At 44.3% G+C, this 20,783-nt stretch overlaps 1 long non-coding RNA gene across 1 annotated transcript in view; it reads right to left on the bottom strand.

The window, feature by feature from the left end:
• LOC121012733 (uncharacterized) overlaps positions 1–19,745 on the bottom strand; it is a 41,086-nt gene extending 21,341 nt beyond the window's left edge. Inside the window, exon 1 of the long non-coding RNA XR_005782261.1 lies at positions 19,203–19,745. This is a non-coding gene — a long non-coding RNA (uncharacterized LOC121012733). The remainder of the gene's footprint in view (positions 1–19,202) is intronic.
• Between the last annotated feature and the right edge of the window lie 1,038 nt (positions 19,746–20,783).

Genomic DNA, 20,783 nt, shown 5'->3' with positions numbered 1-20,783 from the left:
TACACTGGTGATTGAGAGTTTTACAAATTATTCTTCGACAAGAAGGATAATCAAAACTGACGAAGATCACTTTCCTGCTACACTAAGTTAGTGTGGCTGCACCTTAGACGTTTAAATATGGTATATCAGGGTACTCCAGAGAAACAGAACAAATAGGAAATGTAGAGATATTCAGAGAGCAGAGGGGATAGATTCTGTTTAAAGAATTCACTCATATAATTACATGATTATGGAGCAAATTTGAAATTGAAGGAGCCCAACATCTGGAAACCTAGGCAAGCATTCATGGTCCAGCCTTGAGACACCATTCATTCTTCCCAGGAACCTCAGTTCTTTTCTTCAGGCCTTCGACTGATTGGATGAGGCCCACCAAAGTTATCAAAGATAAGCTCGTTTAAACTAAAGTTACCTGATTGTAGACGTCAATCACATCTATAAAATACCTTCAGACGATATAAGGACTAGTTTTTGACCAGCCACCTGGGCACCAAAGTCCACCCAAGTTGACACAGAATCAATCGTTACATGGGACACAATCGTTTTCTTTAAAAGGCAAGTGACCGGGGCGCCTGGGTGGCCCAGTCGGTTAAGCGGCCGACTTCAGCCAGGTCACGATCTCGCGGTCCGTGAGTTCGAGCCCCGCATCAGGCTCTGGGCGGATGGCTCAGAGCCTGGAGCCTGTTTCTGATTCTGTGTCTCCCTCTCTCTCTGCCCCTCCCCCGTTCATGCTCTGTCTCTCTCTGTCCCAAAAAAAATAAATAAACGTTAAAAAAAAAAAAAAAATTTTAAAGGCAAGTGACCTAAGAAGGTAGGAAGATCCCTAGGGGTGGGCGTGTTCCTGAGTACAGGATCAGGAGCCAAAGCAGGTGAAGAGGGGCAGGGAGGAGACACTTCCTTCATAAAGAAAACAAAGCAGGAAGTCAAAAGTGTCAACAGATTTCTTAGGGTCTAGCAGGTCAACAGGCACGTTTCATGCCTTAATGGATATTTATTTGAAACAGCCAAGCAAAGCATTATCAACGCAAAACACTGATTAACTTCCCATTTTCCATTGCCGGTTCACTTTTGTTCAAAAAGAAGATGACCCTCAAATCAAATAATTCTGTATTTTCCTTGACAATGTTTTGACCTCTAATTTCTCGCTCTCTGTAAATTCTCTCCCAGTGAACAAACCAGAAAGTGCTGGAAGAGCTGTTTTGTGTGAGGAAGTCAAGGCCGAGTTGTAGGGTCATTCAGAGAATGGGTATGTGGTGGGCAGAACCATCAAGAGGCATGAAATGCACCCATTCTTTAGAAAACATTCTGTGGGAAATTTCATTCAGTTCAGACAGGTTGAAATACAAGCTACTGAAATATATATATATTAACATGAATAGCTGCATTACAGTAAGAATGCCTCTATTATCCCAAATTAGCTGCAAAAATCCCTTCAGAGACTTGACAGGAGGTAAAAAAAAAAAAAAAAAAAAAGAGACAGAGAGAGAGAGAGAGATTTCTCACAGCATCACAGAAAAGAAAAACCCCGGGATAAGAATATTCGTACAATACAATTTTGTTTCATAACACACTCACACAGACTTTTAATACCCAGCAATTACAGCAAAGGATAAGAATGAAAATTGCTGCAGGAAGCAAGGATAAAAGACTGAAGAGAATTCACACAAACATTTAAGGAACAAAAAAAAAGAATACTACTTAAAGTCTCTTAGGAATTCCCAGACTTTCAAGAGGTCAGCGTGAGGTGGTGTCAGCGGGATGAAATTTATTTCAAGGCATGCTTCACGCCGCACGGTTCAGCCTTGTTTTGGAGTACAGCTTTTTGCCTTTGCCTTACCAGTCAACACACTGTCAAATGGAAGCATACCTGGGAGATGCTGTGGGACACGTTCCAGGCCACCGCAATAAAGCAAATATCACAATGCAGCCAGTCAAATGCATGTTTTGGTTTGCCGGTGAATAGCAAAGTTACGTTTACACCGTGGTGTAGGCCATTAAGTGTGCCACAGCATTACGCCCCAGAAAGCAACATACACACCTTCATGGAAAATACTTTATTGCTAAAAAAAGAACGCTAACCAGCAGCTGAGCTCTGGGCAAGTTGCAATCACTGACCACAGAGCACCCAGATGAGATAATAATGAAAAGGTCTGAAATATCGCGAGAGATGCCGACACGCGACGCGCAGACGCAAAGCGAGCGAACGTTGGCAAGATGGCGCCGCCAGGCTGGCTCGGTTCCGGGTTGCCACAAACCGTCAATGCGTTAAAAGAGCGCTACCTGCAAAGCACAATGAAACGAAGGGTGTCTGTAACCCAAACTGCAGGCGCGAGGCAGCGTGGAGTGCCGAGGGGGGTATTATGATGAGCATAAAATGGTCCCTGCCCTCAAATATCTCAGACTCTAGTAAACACGGATTTTTTCTGAGCAGCTGCTATGGAGTCTTCTGTTTCCTCCTTAAAACTGAGTGATTTTGTCTGTACAGCTAGACCCCCCGCTTATCCTACGGCATCATGAAGATCAACCCCACACCGAGGATGATCCGGTCCTGCCTTCACATGAACCCATTCGGTTCAAATCCACGAAAGATACCATGTCAGCCCGTGAGGGTTAGAGAGTGGAGCACTCCTGGCGACCTCAGACGGCTTGCATTCTGACGGAGGATACTGACCTGCACATAAACGGTGCAAATGTTAGCAAAGTAGAGCAGAGCTCTGAAGAGCAAGATGAACAGCAAGGCGGCCGTCGGGGAAGTTCGCACGGAAAATCCAGGCGGGTGACCACCACTGACTGAGATTCTACCATCCATGCAGACACTATGCCGGCCGGGATTTATGCGAGGACTGAGAAGAGGCATCCAATTTCAGAAAGTGAAAGAGGGTGTTCCAGGCGAAAGAACACAGGTTGCAAACAGAGACAACGTGGGGCAGGCAAGATGCCATGAAAAGGCGCTAGGCTGTCAGGCCAAACAGACTCAAATGGCAGCTCTCCCCGTGTGAAGCGTGGAATGTTCGTTTTACAGCCTCCTTGAGCCTCGGTCTCCTCATTTGTAAATTACAGGTGATAATAGGTGTGTCACCCACGAGTGACCCAATGAGATGTCTGCATACCGCCTGACACCTGGTAGTGCTGTATGTTTGTTTATAAAAATGACAAAGATAAATAACTAAACCATGCTACTACCTAACAGATTTTTTTGAGGCAGCCAAATGAAACTCCTCAAACTTCATGTCATTTTCTCCCGTTGAGCATTCCCTACCTGCAATATTCAGATCCAGCGCCCACGAGCATTATTTCCAAATTTCACAGCCATTCCCCTCATCGTTCCGCTGTGAGGCTAGAGTAGTAATGGCCCAGCATATGCCCTCAGTGTGCAGTAACCCTTGCTGGATATTACCGCTGTCCGCTGGGCGACTGGAAGAGAAGCAGAGAGAGAGAGAGAGGTCTTTAAGAGCGGCTAGCCACTTTGCTTTCCTTGGAAGTAAAATTCTGTATGTGGAAATTCCTGAAATGCTACAGACAGAAATGTATGCGAGGTGTTAACAAGGTCTCTGAAAGCTTAGAGATGCCTCCTAGGCTAGTGTCCAAACTCACACTTAGGAAGACTCTGTCCCGTGAGAAGAGCGAGCTATGGTTAAGCGGGTGTAAATCACCAATGTAATAAAGTAAGAGGTGCTATGAGCATGTGCCGGCAGTTTAACATTCCCTCATTTTATGCATGATTTTTGCAGTGTTTGCCCCAAACCCTGGAGGTACTTTACTAAACAATCTATCGTTGGAATAGAAGTAAACGTCAACTAACTCAGAAATATGTTTTCAAATAAGAAAAAGATATGAGGCCTGGTGGCTTGGAGAATACCTACTAGCCCAAAGCCTTTTTAAAATTTAAACATTTTTGGGGCGCCTGGGTGGCGCAGTCGGTTAAGCGTCCGACTTCAGCCAGGTCACGATCTCGCGGTCCGTGAGTTCGAGCCCCGCGTCAGGCTCTGGGCTGATGGCTCAGAGCCTGGAGCCTGTTTCCGATTCTGTGTCTCCCTCTCTCTCTGCCCCTCCCCCGTTCATGCTCTGTCTCTGTCTGTCCCATAAATAAATAAAAACGTTGAAAAAAATTTTTTTTAAAAAAACAAAATTTAAACATTTTTTAAATACTTTGTTGATTAAAAAGAACAACGAAAACTCCAAAGGTGACCATGTTTACCTTCTCTCTGAAACTCTATTAACAGGCTCTGCCCATTTGAACCATTTCCTTTGTCATATCTAGCAGAAATGGGTTTTCCTACGGGTATGATGACAGATAGATACAAAGAAACATAGCTAGATACTATATAGACTATGGTTTTCCTATATAAAGTTGCACTGATTTTTCTCCAGCTCTACCAAGTGAGAGGTGTGATGAGAATGAAATCGTATTTGCAGGAAAGGAGTTGGTACGTACTGGATAAGACCATCTTCAGCACATTCAGATGTTGTGGGCAGTTTAAAGAAAGATTAAGGATTTCCTCAAAAATATAGTAGGTGGCATCCCCCTCCTTTAAAACCTCACTTAAATGACAGCAAAAAAAGAAAAAAAAAAAGTAATCTAAGCCAACAATGATGCAGAGAAGAAAAGAGAGAAGAGAGTTCAGGGAATTTATGAGAATGAGAAGCTCTAAAGGAGCTGGAAGTGCTGAAGCAGGACAGAAGGGACCAATCAAAGCAAACATATGAAGCAATCGAGCTCAGGAGAGCAGTCTTCCAGACAGAACCCCAGAGGCTCAGGACCTAGAAATATCAGGTCCATGAATGACAGCATTGGGGAGACAGTGCGACCAAACCAGGAAAGCAGAGAAGGGAGAAGAGAAAGCTCTAGGGAGGCCAGGGAGGAAATAATTGAAAGTTATTATAAGAAGGAGTCAGTTTCACATCCTTTAATTTTCAACCATGAAAATACCTCCAGGCAAAAAAAAAAAAAAAAAATCTAGAACTTCATCTGACCACTACAGAAGGAAGAATTTTGGATTCTAGTATATAGAAGCCCCCCACTAAAAATCTTCCATGACTACCAAGTACCCTAAAGCAAGCCCCACCAATTCACAAACCCCATTCATATATAATGAATATCAGCATCAGGCTTTTAGTGCCCCACCTCAAAATTGAAAGGTTGGCCAAGGATCACCAACATATAAGCCTCCATTATGGTCGGGGCAGTGGAGGGGAGACCAAGGTAAATAAATTTTTTTTAAAAACATGCGGTACCTCGGTTGCTCAGTTGGTTAAGCATCTGATGCTTCAGTTCAGTTCAGGTCATGAGCTCACAGTTCGTGAGTTCAAGTTCTGCATTGGGCTCCACGCTGCCAACATGGAGCCTGTTTGAGATTCTTTCTCTCTCTATCTCTCTCTCTCCCTCTTTCTCTCTCTCTCTCTGCCCCTCATCCCCCCCTCTCAAAATAAATAAATAAATGTTTAAAAAATACAATAAAGTATTTGGGAATAATTTGAACACTCTCATTTGTATACTCATTAGAGAGGTTTTGTATTCATAAAGCAAAAATAGAAAAATCATAGAAAAATGAAACTTTTCAAGATTAAAAACCATAATAAATTAATAGAAATATTGGGAGGTAAATTGGGAAAACCTCCTAGAAATAACTAAAAGAGAGGCAAAGTTGAGATAACATAATAAGTGAATAGAATTAGTCCCAAAGGTCCAAGATCCACTTAAGAGTCATTCAAAAAGAGGAAAAAACAGAGAGGAGAAAATTATCAAAAAAGGTATTCAAAAGAATTTTCTAAAGATTGAAGGATAGCAATCTCCATATTTTATTTTATTTTTTAATTTTTTTTTTTTAATTTACATCCAAGTTAGCGTATAGTGCAACAATGATTTCAGGAGTAGATTCCTTAATGCCCCTTACCCATTTAGCCCATCCCCCCTCCCACAACTCCTCCAGCAACCCTCTGTTGTCTATATTTAAGAGTCTCTTATGTTTTGTCCCCTTCCTTGTGTTTATATTATTTTTGCTTCCCTTATGTTCATCTGTTTTGTCTCTTAAAATTCCTCATATGAGTGAAGTCATATGATATTTGTCTTCTCTGACTGACTAATTTCACTTAGCATAATACCCTCTAGTTCCATCCACATAGTTGCAAATGGCAAGATTTCATTCTTCTTGATTGCCAAGTAAGACTCCATTGTACATATATACCATATCTTCTTTATCCATTCATCCATCGATGGACATTTGGGCTTTTTCCATACTTTGGCTATTGTCTATAGCACTACTATAAACATTAGGTGCATGTACCCCTTTGAAACAGCACACCTGTATCCCTTGGATAAATACCTAGTAGGGCAATTGCTGGATTGTAGGGTAGTTCTATTTTTAATTTTTTGAGGAACCTCCATACTGTTTTCCAGGGTGGCTGCACCAGTTTGCATTCCCACCAACAGTGCAAAGAGATCCTCTCTTTCCACATCCTCGCCAACATCTGTCGTTGCCTGAGTAGTTAATGTTAGCCATTCTGACAGGTGTGAGGTGGTATCTCATTGCAGTTTTGATTTGTATTTCCCAGATGATGAGTGATGTTCAGCATTTTTTCATGTGTCGGTTGGCCACTTGAATGTCTTCTTTGGAGAAGTGTCTATTCATGTCTTTTGCCCATTTCTTCACTGGATTATTTGTTTTTTGGGTGTTGAGGTTGATAAGTTCCTTATAGATTTTGGATAGTAAGCCTTTATCTGATATGCCACTTACAAATCTCTTCTCCCATTCCGTCAGCTGCCTTTTAGTTTGGCTGATTGTTTCCTTCACTGTGCAGAAGCTTTTTATTTTGATGAGGAGCAATCTCCATATTTAAAATGTTCCCACATGCCTAGAGAAAGGATCCACACTTGTGCCACACCTGCGTGCAACATTGTGAAATTCAGAATGCCACGAAAGAAGAGGAAACTGTCTACAGGGAGAAAAATCAGGCTCAGTAGAAAATAAAAGGCATCAAGTTGCCTTCTAATCAATAACAGTGAATGCCAGCAACAATGAGCAATATTCTCAAAACTCTGAGGGAAAATTACTTTCCACCTAGAATTCTATTCATAACTATGAATTAAAAATGAGAATAAAATGTAAACATCTTCAGAAATGGAAGGCCTTGGCAATTTATTCCCATACTCACTACATCTAAAAGTTATTTGAGGAGGTGCTAGAGCATGCAAAGGTTAAACCAAGATGAATCAAATCTCAGGATCTAGGAAGCAGTGAAACCAAACTAGAGAAGCAATAAAGAAAAGTCCCCAAATCACAACCAGGCAGCAGGCCTGGACAGAATTAAGTCCAAATTGGAAAAGGAGGAGGCAAGACAGCAGAACTCTTCATTTGGGATGGGGGAGGCCTCTAGGGAACATCATATTAAATAGATAATTAGATAGGTTGGACAAAGTTGGTTAAAACTGAGAATGTGATAAAAACAACAGGAAAAGTCAAAAGTAAAAGCAATTAGAAACTCCAGGAAAAACAAAAGGATAAACAAGAAAGAAAATATAGGGCTTTATTTGGTTCTGCAATGAATAATACTTGCATAGTCACAATAATGAACTATATACTAATTTTCAACTTAACCTCCAGAAAATGAATGAATGAGATATTTATGGTTATAGAACAAAATTTCAATGTTAATAATCTTTATATTTTAAAAGTAAGAAGAAATGACAGTAGAAGCAAAAGAGAAGAAAGAGAGCTGAAGAATAAGATGGGGTGCAAACAGAGGCAGCTTCAGGATGTACAACCTATGCAGTCACACACAGCTCATGCCTAGAAGGGCCCCATGCAGGGTTTAATGATCCTGTATCATCATCTTGATATTCAGGATAGTTTTTAAATGAGGGAACATGCATTTTTATATTCCACTGGGCCCTACAAATTACAAAAACAGTCCTGAAACTGAGTGCAACAGGAAACAAAGGTCTGCTTACAATTCTTCTTTTTTTCAACTTATTTATTTATTTTGAGGGAGAGAAAGTACGAGCAAGGGAGAAACAGAGATAGGATAGAGAGACGTTGCCAAGCAGGCTCTGCACTGTCAGCACAGAGCCCAATGAGGGGCTCGCACTCACAAACTGTGAGATCATGACCTGAGCCAAAACCGAGTCAGAAGCTTAACCGACTAAGCCACAGTCTACTTATACTTCTTAGAGTTACAGAGTAACTATATTTATAGAGATACTGGGAGAAATGGTGAGAAGAATGTGTACATTAACTAAATCCTCATCTGACCCATCAGAATAAAGACATAAAGAAATAATGACTGTATTTAGGGATTGACAATGACTAACATAAGAAACAACTAAAAGAGATAAAAGTAGTTGCCCCTGAGAAGAGGGACGAGGGAGAGAAAAGATGGGCCCAGGCACCACTGCTTCTTATTATAGGCCCTAATATGTTTGGTTTTATTTTATTTTTAATTTTTTCATGTTTATTTATTTTTGAGAGAGAGACAGACAGACAGAGTGTGAGTGGGGAGGGGCAGAGAGAGAGGGAGACACAGAATCGGAAGCAGGCTCCAGGCTCCGAGCTGTCAGCACAGAGCCCAACGTGGGGCTCAAACCCATGAGCTGTGAGATCATGACCTGAGCTGAAGTCAGATGCTTAACCAACTGGGCCACCCAGGCATCCCGTGTTTTGTTTTATTTTTTTTAACTTTGTATGTATATATTACTTTCATTTTTAAATGAACTTTTAAAGGATAATTTTAAAATCATACTATAGAAAATAGACATTCTATAACATATTCTAAAAAATAATTCCATAAAGCAACAAATCATTTACATAAACTTTATGTAAACTTTACATAAAGTTTATGTAAAGTTTACATAAACTTTACATAAACTCTAATTTATTTAATACAAATATTTTATGATTTATATCTTAAAATGGAAAGTGGCAAGCTCAGAACATGTATGACATAGTTTCTGCCCTCTTAACATTCACTTATGTTATAAATCACATTGTCTAAGCCAAGGTCAAGGCTATACAGAGAAAGAAGAAATTATCAAAGCTGAGTAGCTTCCAGTGGTCATGATTGTTTAAAGGTCTGTTTGTCCCATTTCTTTTAACCATAACACTGTTTTTAAAAGCTAAATATTTCCAAATACCAATACAGTTTTTAGTGACTGGTCCATATTTTCATTAAGGAGGAAAGAAGTAGAGTTCTTATGCTCTGAAAAATAACTACTCACTTATTAGTACTCTAAATAAAAGGAGGGGAACCCTGTGGGAGGTTTGAGGAAACCAAGAAGTACTCTGACCCATTAGCTGCTTTCCTTGGGCTTTTCCCATGATACAAACACAGGTGCACTTCATTCTCAGCAAGTCTGGATAAATGATCTTTGGCCAGTGGGTCAAACTACCAGTTTGCTGATGTAGATGTAAATAAGAAAGTATGTGGAAGACAGAGACTCTGGTAATGCTACTAAACATCCCATGTCATGAAGAGAAATTGTAGTGGTTACTGCATAATCATCAAGTCCTGAATGCTTTTGCCGTAGGGGGAAAAAAAGCAATTTACAGCAATATCTACCACCTGCTTCCTGATAAAATAATCCAGTGTAACAAAGTATTTTTTTAAGTTTGTTTATTCTGAGAGAGAGAAAGGGCATGTGCACGTGCACATGAGTCAAGGAGGGGCAGAGAGAGGAGGAGAGAGAATCCCAAGCAGGCTCTTTGCTGACAGTGCAGAGCCAGATGCAGGGCTCAGGGCTCGACCCCATGAACCATGAGATCATGACCTGAGCCTAAATCAAGAGTCAGAGGTTTAACCAACTGAGCCACCCAGGCGTCCCATAATTTAACCAAGTCTTAAAGGGCCTACAAGCTCCATCAAATTCCCCTTCCCAGCACGTTTAAAAAAAAAAAAAAAAAAGACAAGGAAATCCTAGCATGAAAACCATAGCCCATTAGTTGCATAAACCAAAATCTGGCATTGTTCAAGTCTTGCTTAGTTCCAGTATTTTCACTAATGGTCTTAATGCCAAGATGATCAAATTCCCTTAATGTGAAAGAGTGATCATTACCAATCACGTGATAATCTTTCGGTATTATTTTAGCTAGTTGATCTCATACCCAGCTGATGATTCGGTGGTAGAACTTTGCTAAGGTCGACAGTTGGGCCATACCTAAAAGGGCAGACACGTGCTGATGGCCTGTGAAGTTTTAAGTCCTGCCAGGTGCCCGAACGTAAAGGACAATTTTTGAGGACGTAGTTTTGAGGAAGAGGAAAGCATATGGTGAGATTGTCTGGTAATTCCTGAAGGAGCCATTCCAGATCCACCTAAAGGACACGGTTTCCCAGGGGAAAACAAAAGGCCCGTCCACTCAAGCAGCAGGTAAGAAAGAGATGGGCCATCGAAGCGACACCATGCAGCCTAACCATGGCCACCCACCCACTGGGAAGGTAACAAGCCCTGTGGTAAGAAACAATATGGTGGAAGGCAAGCAGGCAGGGAGGAGGGAAGCAGGCACTGCCTGTATCACAGGGAGTCAGAAGAAGGGCGAGTTACTGGCCAGGTAGGTGGGAGGGGCCACCAAAGCAACAGCTGTAGAAAGAACCAACATAAGGGAAGAGAAGACGTGGCAGGACAAAGTGACAGCATGTGGCTGGTCTGCAGAGGCAGCAGGGCAGGGAGGCTGTGGGTGCCTGTCTGCGGGAGTCCCCCAGCCCTGCCGTGGGAGCGTGCCTGCAGACGGGGTCATTTAAGCACGTGTTAGCGGGCTCCAGAAGGAAAACATGGAACACCAGAGAAGAGAAAAAACAGAATGAGATCTGGATTCGACTTTCTCACTTGCGTCCAGCAAAAATTGTGGCAATATTAGTAACTTGTTTCCCTTTTAACTTTTCCTTTTGAAACCATTGCATTTGCAATGATTGCAAAAATGAGACAAAGAACTCCCACACCCTTTATTCAGATGCACCATTTTAATGCTTTGCCACAGTTGCTTTATCATTCCCTTTCTATGCATAGCACATTTTATATACTTTATATAGAGTCTATGCTATATAATAAATAATATTGGATTTTTTTTCCTGAAACTCTTGAGAGTTCGCTGACGATCTCCTGCCTTTTCACCCCAAGGTCCTTCAGCATATATCTTCCGAAGACAAGAATGGTCCCTTCCATTACAATGAATTAAAAATACAGAGAAATTAACTTTGACTTGATAGGGCTATCTAATCTACAGGCCGTATTCAGATTTCACCAGTGGCCACAATAAATGTCTTCACATCGGTTTTCCCCCTGATCCAGAATGCAGTCCAGGACCCTGTGTTGCATTGAATTGTCATGTCTCTTTAATCTCCTTCAGTCCGGAGCACTTCGTCCCGCTTTCCTGGTCTTCCACAACATTGGCACTTTTGAAGACTTCAGGCCAGTTGTCTTTCAGTACGAATTAGATTCAAGTATGCATTTCGGGCAGAGATTCAAGGTAAGAGGTGCTTTAAGTACCTCAGACCGGAGCTGCGTGTTAGTTGCTCCCGTGATAGGTGCTGTAAACTTTGATTGCTTGGTTGGTTAATAGGAGGTCCCCAGGTATCTTCACTATAAAGTTACCATTTTTACCACTGTGGTTAATAAGTCGTGTGTGGGAAAGACTATGAGACCGTGTCGATATCCTGTCCCTCTCTAAACTGTCACCCAATAGTTTTAGCATCCATTGACGATTCTGACTCCATCTTCACTCTGATGGTTACAAAATGGTGATTTTTCTAAACCTGTTCTTTCCACATTTATCAGATGGCATTCCACCTTAAGAAAGAGGTCTCCTTCTATTCCCCATTTATTTATTTATCATCACTATGGACTTGGGGATTCTTATACAATTCAATGAATTACAACCCATTGCTGCCATCGTTCCTTTTGATGCTTAGATTGTCCCCTGTGGCCAGTGAGAGCTTCTTAAGCCTGTCCCTGTGGCCTTTTGAGGCGTCCTCCTGTTCTGTGAGCACTTCCTTACTTGCTGACATAACGAGATGCCCCAGAGTCATCTTGCGCTTTCTCCCCTTCAGCTCCGAAATCAGCCATCTTTTTGAGGAGCGTTGGTTTACCTTAGTGGTGCGTAATATTTAGAAACGGACATCTAAACACACGGTGTGCTCAGCTATTAGCAACTTCTTACAGAGGACCTTGAAGGTCAATCTAGAGGTCTTTCTCTCGGGGGAAAGAAGGAGTCGGGTGGGTTTCAGAGAAGGAGTTTCTAATTGATCACACGGCATTTATATTTTATACTTTATGTATTTCATGTATGTGTTAGCAAGAACAGGGAAGATGGTATTGACACTGGCCCTATTTTCATTTCCAGATGAATGGTCTTGCGATGGCTGTGGCTGAGGTTGCGGTGGTTGCTGCTGTTCTGTAACCCCAGGTGTCGTCCCGTGTCTGGGGTGTAAATACCTCAAATCTAGCCGCAATTGACCACCTCTCTGACCGCTCACGAAGGCTGCGTGTGTCGGTAAATGTAAACTAACCCAAGCTGGCTCTTTCTGTACTCCTACTTTGGGGCCAGGACACGGTAACCCAACAAGGGCAGTGGTAACACATCCGGCAGTGAGTATTCACGCAATCACGGGCCCCACCGGACAGCTCATGGGCCGCTCAGAGCACTCAGCCCACCGGCTACCCCCACCACTTGAATAAATGTTCCACGTCCTCTAAAAGCTCTTTCAAAATACTCACAGGCTCTTTTCCATCCTTCTAGGTCCACCTTTACGTACAGCTGCGTTCCAACTCATGCCTTCCGTTGGCTGAACCTCCCCGCATAAACCAAAATGTTCGGTGACATGATATTTTCGCAGACTACGGTCAACATAATTGGCGGAAATAAATGCAATAAGCAACACCTCTTGGGAGCCGTCTATTCCCGTTGTGGGCCAGCTTCAAATCCGAAGTGGAACGATCAGCCCAAATTTCCGCAGTTCGGTGGCATGAGGAAAAGAAAATACTTCTTCAACACGAGTGAATTTCCTTAAGCATTGTGAAAAGATTCCTGTCAACAAGCTGTATCTCGTGCCACTTTAACTTCTAAAATCCTGCTCCCGATTTAGAGCAGCTGCACCGGGAAATGGCGTCCATACGATGTCCAAAGAGACATCCCTGCCTCTTAACTGAATAAAAACCGAAACAAGCATTCTCGGCTGGTTATAGAGTAAAACGTGACCTGCGTTCCATCCGTAAAGAGATCTGCCACCACTACGTCCGTAATTTTTATCACTGAATGCTAAAATTGTTTTCATGTTCCCGTACCTTTTGCTCCTAAATTTTCTTTACGAAGTACACGCGTTGCCTGTGCCAGAGGCTCAAAAGATAATACTAAACATGGGTGTATAGACGCTGGGAAAAGAAAAAGACCCGTCACCCTAGCGGCCGTTGCAGGCCCCAAAGGAGACGCTGCCGGGGTAGTGCGGGACGGCAGTGGGGAAATGACATTCAGGTAAAAGTCCCTTTTTTGGTGGTTTTGTTCTGTTGCGGTTGTTGGTTGCAAAGACATGACATTTCTTTAAACGGCAACTATAGGCTGTCTCGTGAGTTTTTCACTTCACGGTGTTTTCTGCCAATGCTCGGAAGAGAAGTTTGCATTTTGAGAGATTATTTTAGCTGGCCGAACCCCAAGAAGACATCAGCTGCCTCTGGGCTCTGGAAATCTGAGTCTCCCTCTGCACGCAGAGCGGAGGGCCCATGAGTCGGGTGGCAAGGAAGGTGTAAGAAGAGGCCGCCTCAGAAGGGGGGGTTGCTCTGGCCACCATGAGCCCCAGACAGTCCCCCCAACACTGGCCTATTTCAATACATCGAAGAGGTGCATTCATTCAACAACCGTTTTCTCAAGACCTACCCTATTCCGGAAACTCTGCTAAGTATCAAGAATACAAAGATCAATATGGTCCCTGTCCTCAAAGGTTCAGAACAGGAAGGACAGGATGAGGGAAATTGTACATTTACAGAAGAGAAGGCTTTCTGAGGAAAAGGGCTTCTAAAGAGAAGGAAAGGGAAAAGAATGAGTGAAAGAAGAAGGATGGCAGGAGAAAAGGAGGGGAGGGACGGAGGGACGGAAAGGTCTATGTGATACGTGACCACAGTCCCTAAGCACTTTGATAAGCCAACCACTTTAGCCCGAAGCACTTCAACGCCGAGGAAAAAGTCCACTCCTTTGCCTTAATCATTTCTAACATCGAGCCAATACCGATATCACAGTTACCCTCCAGTTACCATCCCCACAGGAAACACTTGGCTACAACTGCATTTCCTACAACCTCAAGCACTCACTAGTCTATCAAGGGCACTGGCATCTCACTACGTACCTGTGGGGGACAACCTGTACTCCTGACAGTGTGCAAAGCGGGTGGGTGCTAGAGAGCATCCGGGGGGCTGTTGACCTTAAGCGCTCTTCAATAGCCTGGCCAGCAAGGTAAAAGGTGTCTGTCGCAGGAACCGTGGGTGCCCCTGCCCCTGCATTCTCAGCATTTACCACTTCCCTACAGGCTGGCCCAACTTCCCAACTGCCAACTCCCTCAGCTCTTTCCGTCAGGGCTTCATCCAAGCTGGATCCCACTCTTCTCTCCCACCGAGCAGTTTAGAAGCTGGGCAGTTAGCAGCCTCCCCCAAAGGCAGCTCTCAACCGGTGACCAAGAGGAGTCCGTGGAGAACTACCCCACTCCCTTCCACCGGCGCATGGTCTGGAGACACGTGATGCACACTGGCCCTCAGAGTCCTCGGCGGGGAGGAGACCCGGATGCCCACAGCGGTACTTGCGCGAGAACGTGCTGTTTATTCACTGTCTTCACGTCCCTATCTGACTCTCCTTCCTGTGCCTCCTGGAACCACCTCCCAAGTCAACTACTTGCAGTGGAATCCTTATCTCCGCATCCAGTTCTGGAAGAACCCAAACTAAGACAGCATCCCACCCTAGACAGCTTCCCATTCAAACTGGCTGTCAGGTCCCCTAAACAGGATGAGTGCCCCAGCCAACTGCACAAATACAGCATTTCATTTCAACACTCGTTCAAAATATTTGTTGACGCACCAGAACCCAAGAGCTAGAGTCTGGTAGGTCCTTTGTTGATTATATACTTCTGCTGCATGGATAGATTAATAGAGTTAAGGATTTGCATATGCCTCGATCATTCAATTTAGATAGTACATCACTTACTTCCGATTTTTTTTGTTTTTTTTAAAGTTTATTTATTTATTCACTTAGAGAGAGAGAATATGCACAATCAGGGGAGAGGCAGAGAGAGAGGGAGAGCGAGAGAACCCCAAGCAGGCTCTGCATTGTCAGTGCAGAGCCAGATGAGGAGTTTGAACTCACCAACTGTGAGATCAGGACCTGAGCCAAAATCAAAAGTCAGACCCTTACCCACCTGAGGGGCACCCAGGTGCCCCTTCCAATTTTTTTTTCTTAAACGCTTAGATTTTTCTCATATTCCAAGCCACCATGGCATATTTAAACCCATTGTCTATTACAAATCATAACATTAAAAAAGTTAACAGCGTGTAAATCATTTTGTTGTTAGTATTTACTGTAAAAAATTGTGGATTTTAGGTAAGAAATTAATAAACAATACCCGCTTTAGCTTTTTGTGAAATATATGTCTTTTAACAACAAAATTGCTACATGTGCCCTAAAGAATCACGTGAAAATGACAGGCAGCAAAATAATTATTTACACCTATATACAAATTGTTGCTTTTAATATCTGGGTCCGGAGGTCAGACGCATCTGGGACCTCCCGGTTAAGAACCCTGGCCTTACAATAAAGAAATACAGCATTTTGGAAGTGGTGCAAATAGCATCTGAATTGTTTTTGATCATAAGTGCACTAAACTAATCAGATACACTGCGAGACTCGATAACAGACGCGATTCCTCTAGTCGGTTGTGCTGACGGTCTGCTGTACCTGAGACGTACGTGAAAATCCAAATCGCCATCTAGAGCTTTCTATACTCTGTATGAGATGAAAGGCTCATTGACATGTTAATACTGAACAACACTGACGGCAGCCCAGCCTTATAGCACCTTCTCCCGTCACCCCAGCAAGAAATGGCCTTCCGTCTCAGAACACCCCACGCTTGCCAGTCCCGTGTACGTGGTACCAGCATGCCCTGCTTTGTGTGGGTGGAGGGTGTCTGGTCTCCGCTCTCCCTGCTAGATCAAGGCCATCTGACACCTTCCTTTTTTTTCTCATCCAGACTACAAAACAGCATCTTGCTTTCTACTTAATAAATATCTGGCGATGGAATGAACTAACTCACTGGTCTTTTTGAGGTCATCATTTGGAAAAACAGGCCAAGTGATTCCAAAGAGCAAACGCTACCACCTCTATTAATCAACCCAGTGGCTCTAGACGTCGTACTTCCTCGCTTTCTCCACGCTGAACACACACACATCCCACGGACACCTTACTGATAACACAAATGAAACGTTAGAGCGAAGTGACCACAAGTCAGTGACAATTTTACAAAACCACTGTGATAATGTCAGACGCCCTCCGTGCATTCAGTCAGACGCCCACACAGCCCAGGCAACAGGAGAACGTGAAACTCATCCTTAGTCTCACTCGACCTCCACATTCAGCACTACCATGCACACCCACCAAGTGACCTTGGCTATGTTGCTCATCCTATCGGCACCTCGGGTTTCTCTTCTACATGTTGGGAACAACCATAGATAGAGAACCTGATTAAGCGACAGCTGTTGTCACATTTGATGTCTCAAACTTGTACTCCACCCCCACCTACCCGATACTCAGAAGCTAGATGCGGCACCCGTCTACTTTAAGTCCTTAACCAAAGCCGCAAGCAAGCCTCTTGGCCCAAAAGGATCCTTCAAACCTTATGAATTAAAAGAGAGTCATCTGATCAACAAGCATTTACTGAGCATTTGCTATGTGGCAGGTGTCGTGCCAGGGACTGGGCAAACAAATGCAACAAGAGCCGCACAACGCCTGCCGTCCTGGAGCTCAGAGGTTACGGAAGGGACGGACCAAAACGTTCTGCAGGGGGGTGAGTACAGTATGGGGTCCTTGGGGGTACCCAGGAAAGGATCTGGAGGAAGAGGTGTTGGAGCCCAAGGATGTATAGGAATTGGTCAGGCAAACGCAGCATGTGCAAAGGCGCAAAGTGTAGCAGATTATTGTATTCATGGACGTTATAGACATTTACTATCACAGAGGTGTAGAACAGCGGCCAGAGACAGGCCGGGGCAGAAAGCACAGCCGGATTGCCAGCAGCCTTGTGAATCTCATAGGGGAGTTTAAGCCTTGGGATACCATTCAGGCTGTCAGAGCCATGGGATGTGGAACATGATCAGATTGGAACGATTGCTCAGTTCTGCAGGACAGAACTTTCACATGAGAAGAGCAGAGGCAGGAGTAGTTAAGACGACTCCTGCAATACCCCAGGCAAGAGCAAATGGTGCTTTGGGTAGGAAAATGGCAGCAGGGGTAAAAGTAACAGTGCATGAAATCGACAGATGTTTAGGAAGTAAAATCACGGAGTTTGTGGATACAGGAGCGCCAAAAAAGAAGGTGTTAGGGATGACACCCAGATGTCTGACCTGAGCGACTGGACACATTTTTTGTGATGGAGAAAACCAGAAGACGAATTTGGAGGAAAAGATCCTGGGTTCTGTTTCAGACCTGGTAAGATGCCGATGGCCACGGGACGTACGAGTGGAAATAATTGTTGGGCAACTAAAGAGGTGAGTCTGGCGCTTAGAAACAGGGTCTGGGGGGCAGATGCAAGTTTGGGCTGACTCACAGACAGTAGTTGGGTCCTGGGAGTAAAGGAAGGGCCAGATTGCCCAGTAGGCAGACTAAGCACGCCCTTAGCGTATTAGCAAAACAGGAAAAGAAAGGAAAAGAAAAACGATTATGAAAGAAATTACACATTTTCTATTTCAAAAAGCGGAAGAAACTAGTCCTCGTGGGGGAAAATCAGCACTTACTTAAGCCATCGTTGGGTATGTTTTGCAATTTAGAATGGATTTAAATTTGAATTTTTCACAGCCAGGAAGCGGAAGATTATCATAATGCTTTCAGTATTTCGGGCCCCTGAAGATTTCACTCCACTCCTGAATGTAAACATTACCACCGCAATCTCAGAGCCGCCATGGGAAATCCAAGCTCCAGGAAACAAAAGTGATGGCTCTCTCTACAGATGCTATGGGAACCTTCTGGCAATGTGAACTTGGGAAGGTAAGGAGGGCTGAGTCCCCGGTCCAAAGCCAGGTGGGTGACGGAGGCACTGCCTGAGGTCCCCGCACCCTCGAGCCCCTGCAGGTGATATCTATTTAATCGCAGTATGTGGTCCGGGTGCCGATACCTTAACACATTCCTCTTTTAAGTAGAGTTTTTGCCTTTTAAAGGAGATGTTTTGGAGACCATGCCCAGACCAAAAGGCAGAAATCTTCTGGTCTAAATTTCAGACTCTGAGGTAGGTCTGTGAGGAGAGAGGCCTCCTTCTTGGGCAGGGGGCTGCTTTTCTGGCAACTTCCGAGTCACACTACATAGGTGGCCCCATTCCTCCGCCTGCTTGTGCGGACAAAGCCATAGAACGGCCATCGCTTCTCAACTCTCTTTGTATCCAAGGCCTGGATGGCGTTCAAACCTCACCCCCCTACCAAGTCCCAAAACCACTTCTGGCTCTTGAGGTGCTAGCCACTTATAAAACTTCTGAAAAGTCAGAGTAAGGGCCAACTGCACTGTAACCTGAAGGCTCTTACCCGAGTAATCGCCACTGCTGCTGAAGGTCGAAATGCTGGCAGGAGAGTGTCCCCAGGGCCCATAAAGCTGTGTTTCCATTAAAGCGTCCTCAGATAAATAAGCACTGGGCCCTTGTAAACACTCTGTCCTCTACGGATGTAAACATTCTCAAGGTGTATTCAAGAAACTGAATCACTTCCAGTGCGGCATGTTATTAACAGCTGCTGGTTATTCCCCCCCCCCCCCGGGGTTCATGTGGCCCCCAATTTAATCAGTTTTGGAGAGTGGGGGGGGGGGGGGGTGGTGGAAATCCTGTTTACTTACAGAGCAAGAGTTACTGCTTAACCAAGCCGTGCTTCGCATGTTTGATAAGAGACCAGAAAGCAAGAAACGGTATTTTTTTCCTGGGAAGTTAGCAATTAACTTATGAAAAGCATAGATATGTACCAGACTGGTTTGACAAAGGTTCTAGAAGGCGGTACTCACCTTCCACTCACCCCCAGGCGTGCAGTTTGCAATGTTGCCGACAGAACGACCGAGCGAGCCTTACTGAAACAATTTCGGGATGGGTTGCAGATCCGTTGGAATAAAAACCACTGGAGCAGTCGGAACGAAAGACATGTGTGAGGGCCCAGAGTATAAACTGGCAGTAATTCCCTCATCAGGCTCCACAAACCCTAAGAGGCGGCCATTTTGTTCTGCGTTAACAGCTCTGCGCGCGCTCCCTGACGCCACACATGGAGGTCTGAAGAACTCCCGGTAAACCGGGAGCCGAGACCAGCCAGGAAAGGACGTGGGGAGGGAAAACACAGGCATCCTGTCCTCTGTGTATGAGGGATTCTTCTTCACGTGAGAGGCCTGGGGACTCAAGGCAGGGACATCCTCTTTAAAGTTTGCTTCTCCGGAAGTAAAAAGCGGACATTTTCCTCCTACGCTGCGTGAGAGGCCTGAACTTCAGGCACCGGGACAGGAAGTGACATAACATAAGAGCAAGAGGCAGTGAGGTCGGTGGTGATAACCACGCCTCTCAAAGCTCTGTACATCCACTCACTTCAAAGCGCGTCCTGTGGAAAATGCCCAGAACGCATTTTCAGAACCAAGCTGATGGCCAATTGTGCAAAAGGTCCTCCCTGGCATTTCCGGCCCTCGGTTGGCATGCTCTAGGGGACGTGCCCTGGGGGACGGTGAATAATTGTTCTTGGCACGAGGCATTGCGCGCTTGACTCTGCTTCAAATATCCTTTGCATAGTTTCCTTTCCTCCTATGTTTAAAATTGCTTTTTAAATTCCTCTGTGTTATCAGAGGGGGTTGTGAACTCTCCAAGTGTCACCGTCTTCTTCGGATCCATTTTCTTCCCTTTAAGAACGAGGCTTTAATACACAACATATTCATTGAGAAAGCTGCTTCACCGACGTGCTGATGAGCCGCTCTGTCACAGAATGTGTACTTCTCTATTTATCTAGGTGTGTTTCTTTGTCTTCACATTTGTTTAACAAAAACAATAAAAAGGAGTTTTATGAGCTTGGTGTGAAGTCTGGGAAAGTCCCACAGTCCGGGAATAGTATCAATGTGCTGTGGGTAAAAATTCAGGAGCAAACAGAAACCCAGATGAAGGGATAATTGAAATCGAAGTTTATAACCCAAAGCTGCTTATCTGATGGCTCGAGTCGCTGAGAATCCACTTTCCACATCCTTCCGCCTTGTAACCTTCATGTTCTCAGACTCCCTTTCTCCTTCCCTCCCTCTTTCTCGCCCTCCTTCCTCCTCTGGGCTTTGAGGAGACATTAGGATATGTGGGAATATGATGAAGACATATTTGTGGCATTTATCTTCAGACAGCAACCAACCAACCTTCTATAAGAAAGAGATTCCAGGGCGCCTGGATGGCTCAGTGGGTTAAGCGACTAACCTCGGCTCAGGTCATGATCTTGCAGTTCATGGGTTCAAGCTCCGCATCGGGCTCTGTGATGATGGCTCAGAGCCTGGAGCCTGCTTCAGATTCTGCGTGTGTCTCTCTCTCTGCCCCTCCCTCATTCACTCCCTCTCTCTCTCTCTCTCTCTCTCTCA

Source organism: Herpailurus yagouaroundi, unplaced genomic scaffold (genome assembly GCF_014898765.1).
Source record: "Herpailurus yagouaroundi ecotype Mexico unplaced genomic scaffold, PumYag 197, whole genome shotgun sequence".
In the NCBI taxonomy this organism is placed as follows: Eukaryota; Metazoa; Chordata; class Mammalia; order Carnivora; family Felidae; genus Herpailurus; species Herpailurus yagouaroundi.
Note: the sequence above shows the minus strand (reverse complement) of the source record. Positions and strands in the feature narration are given on the sequence as shown.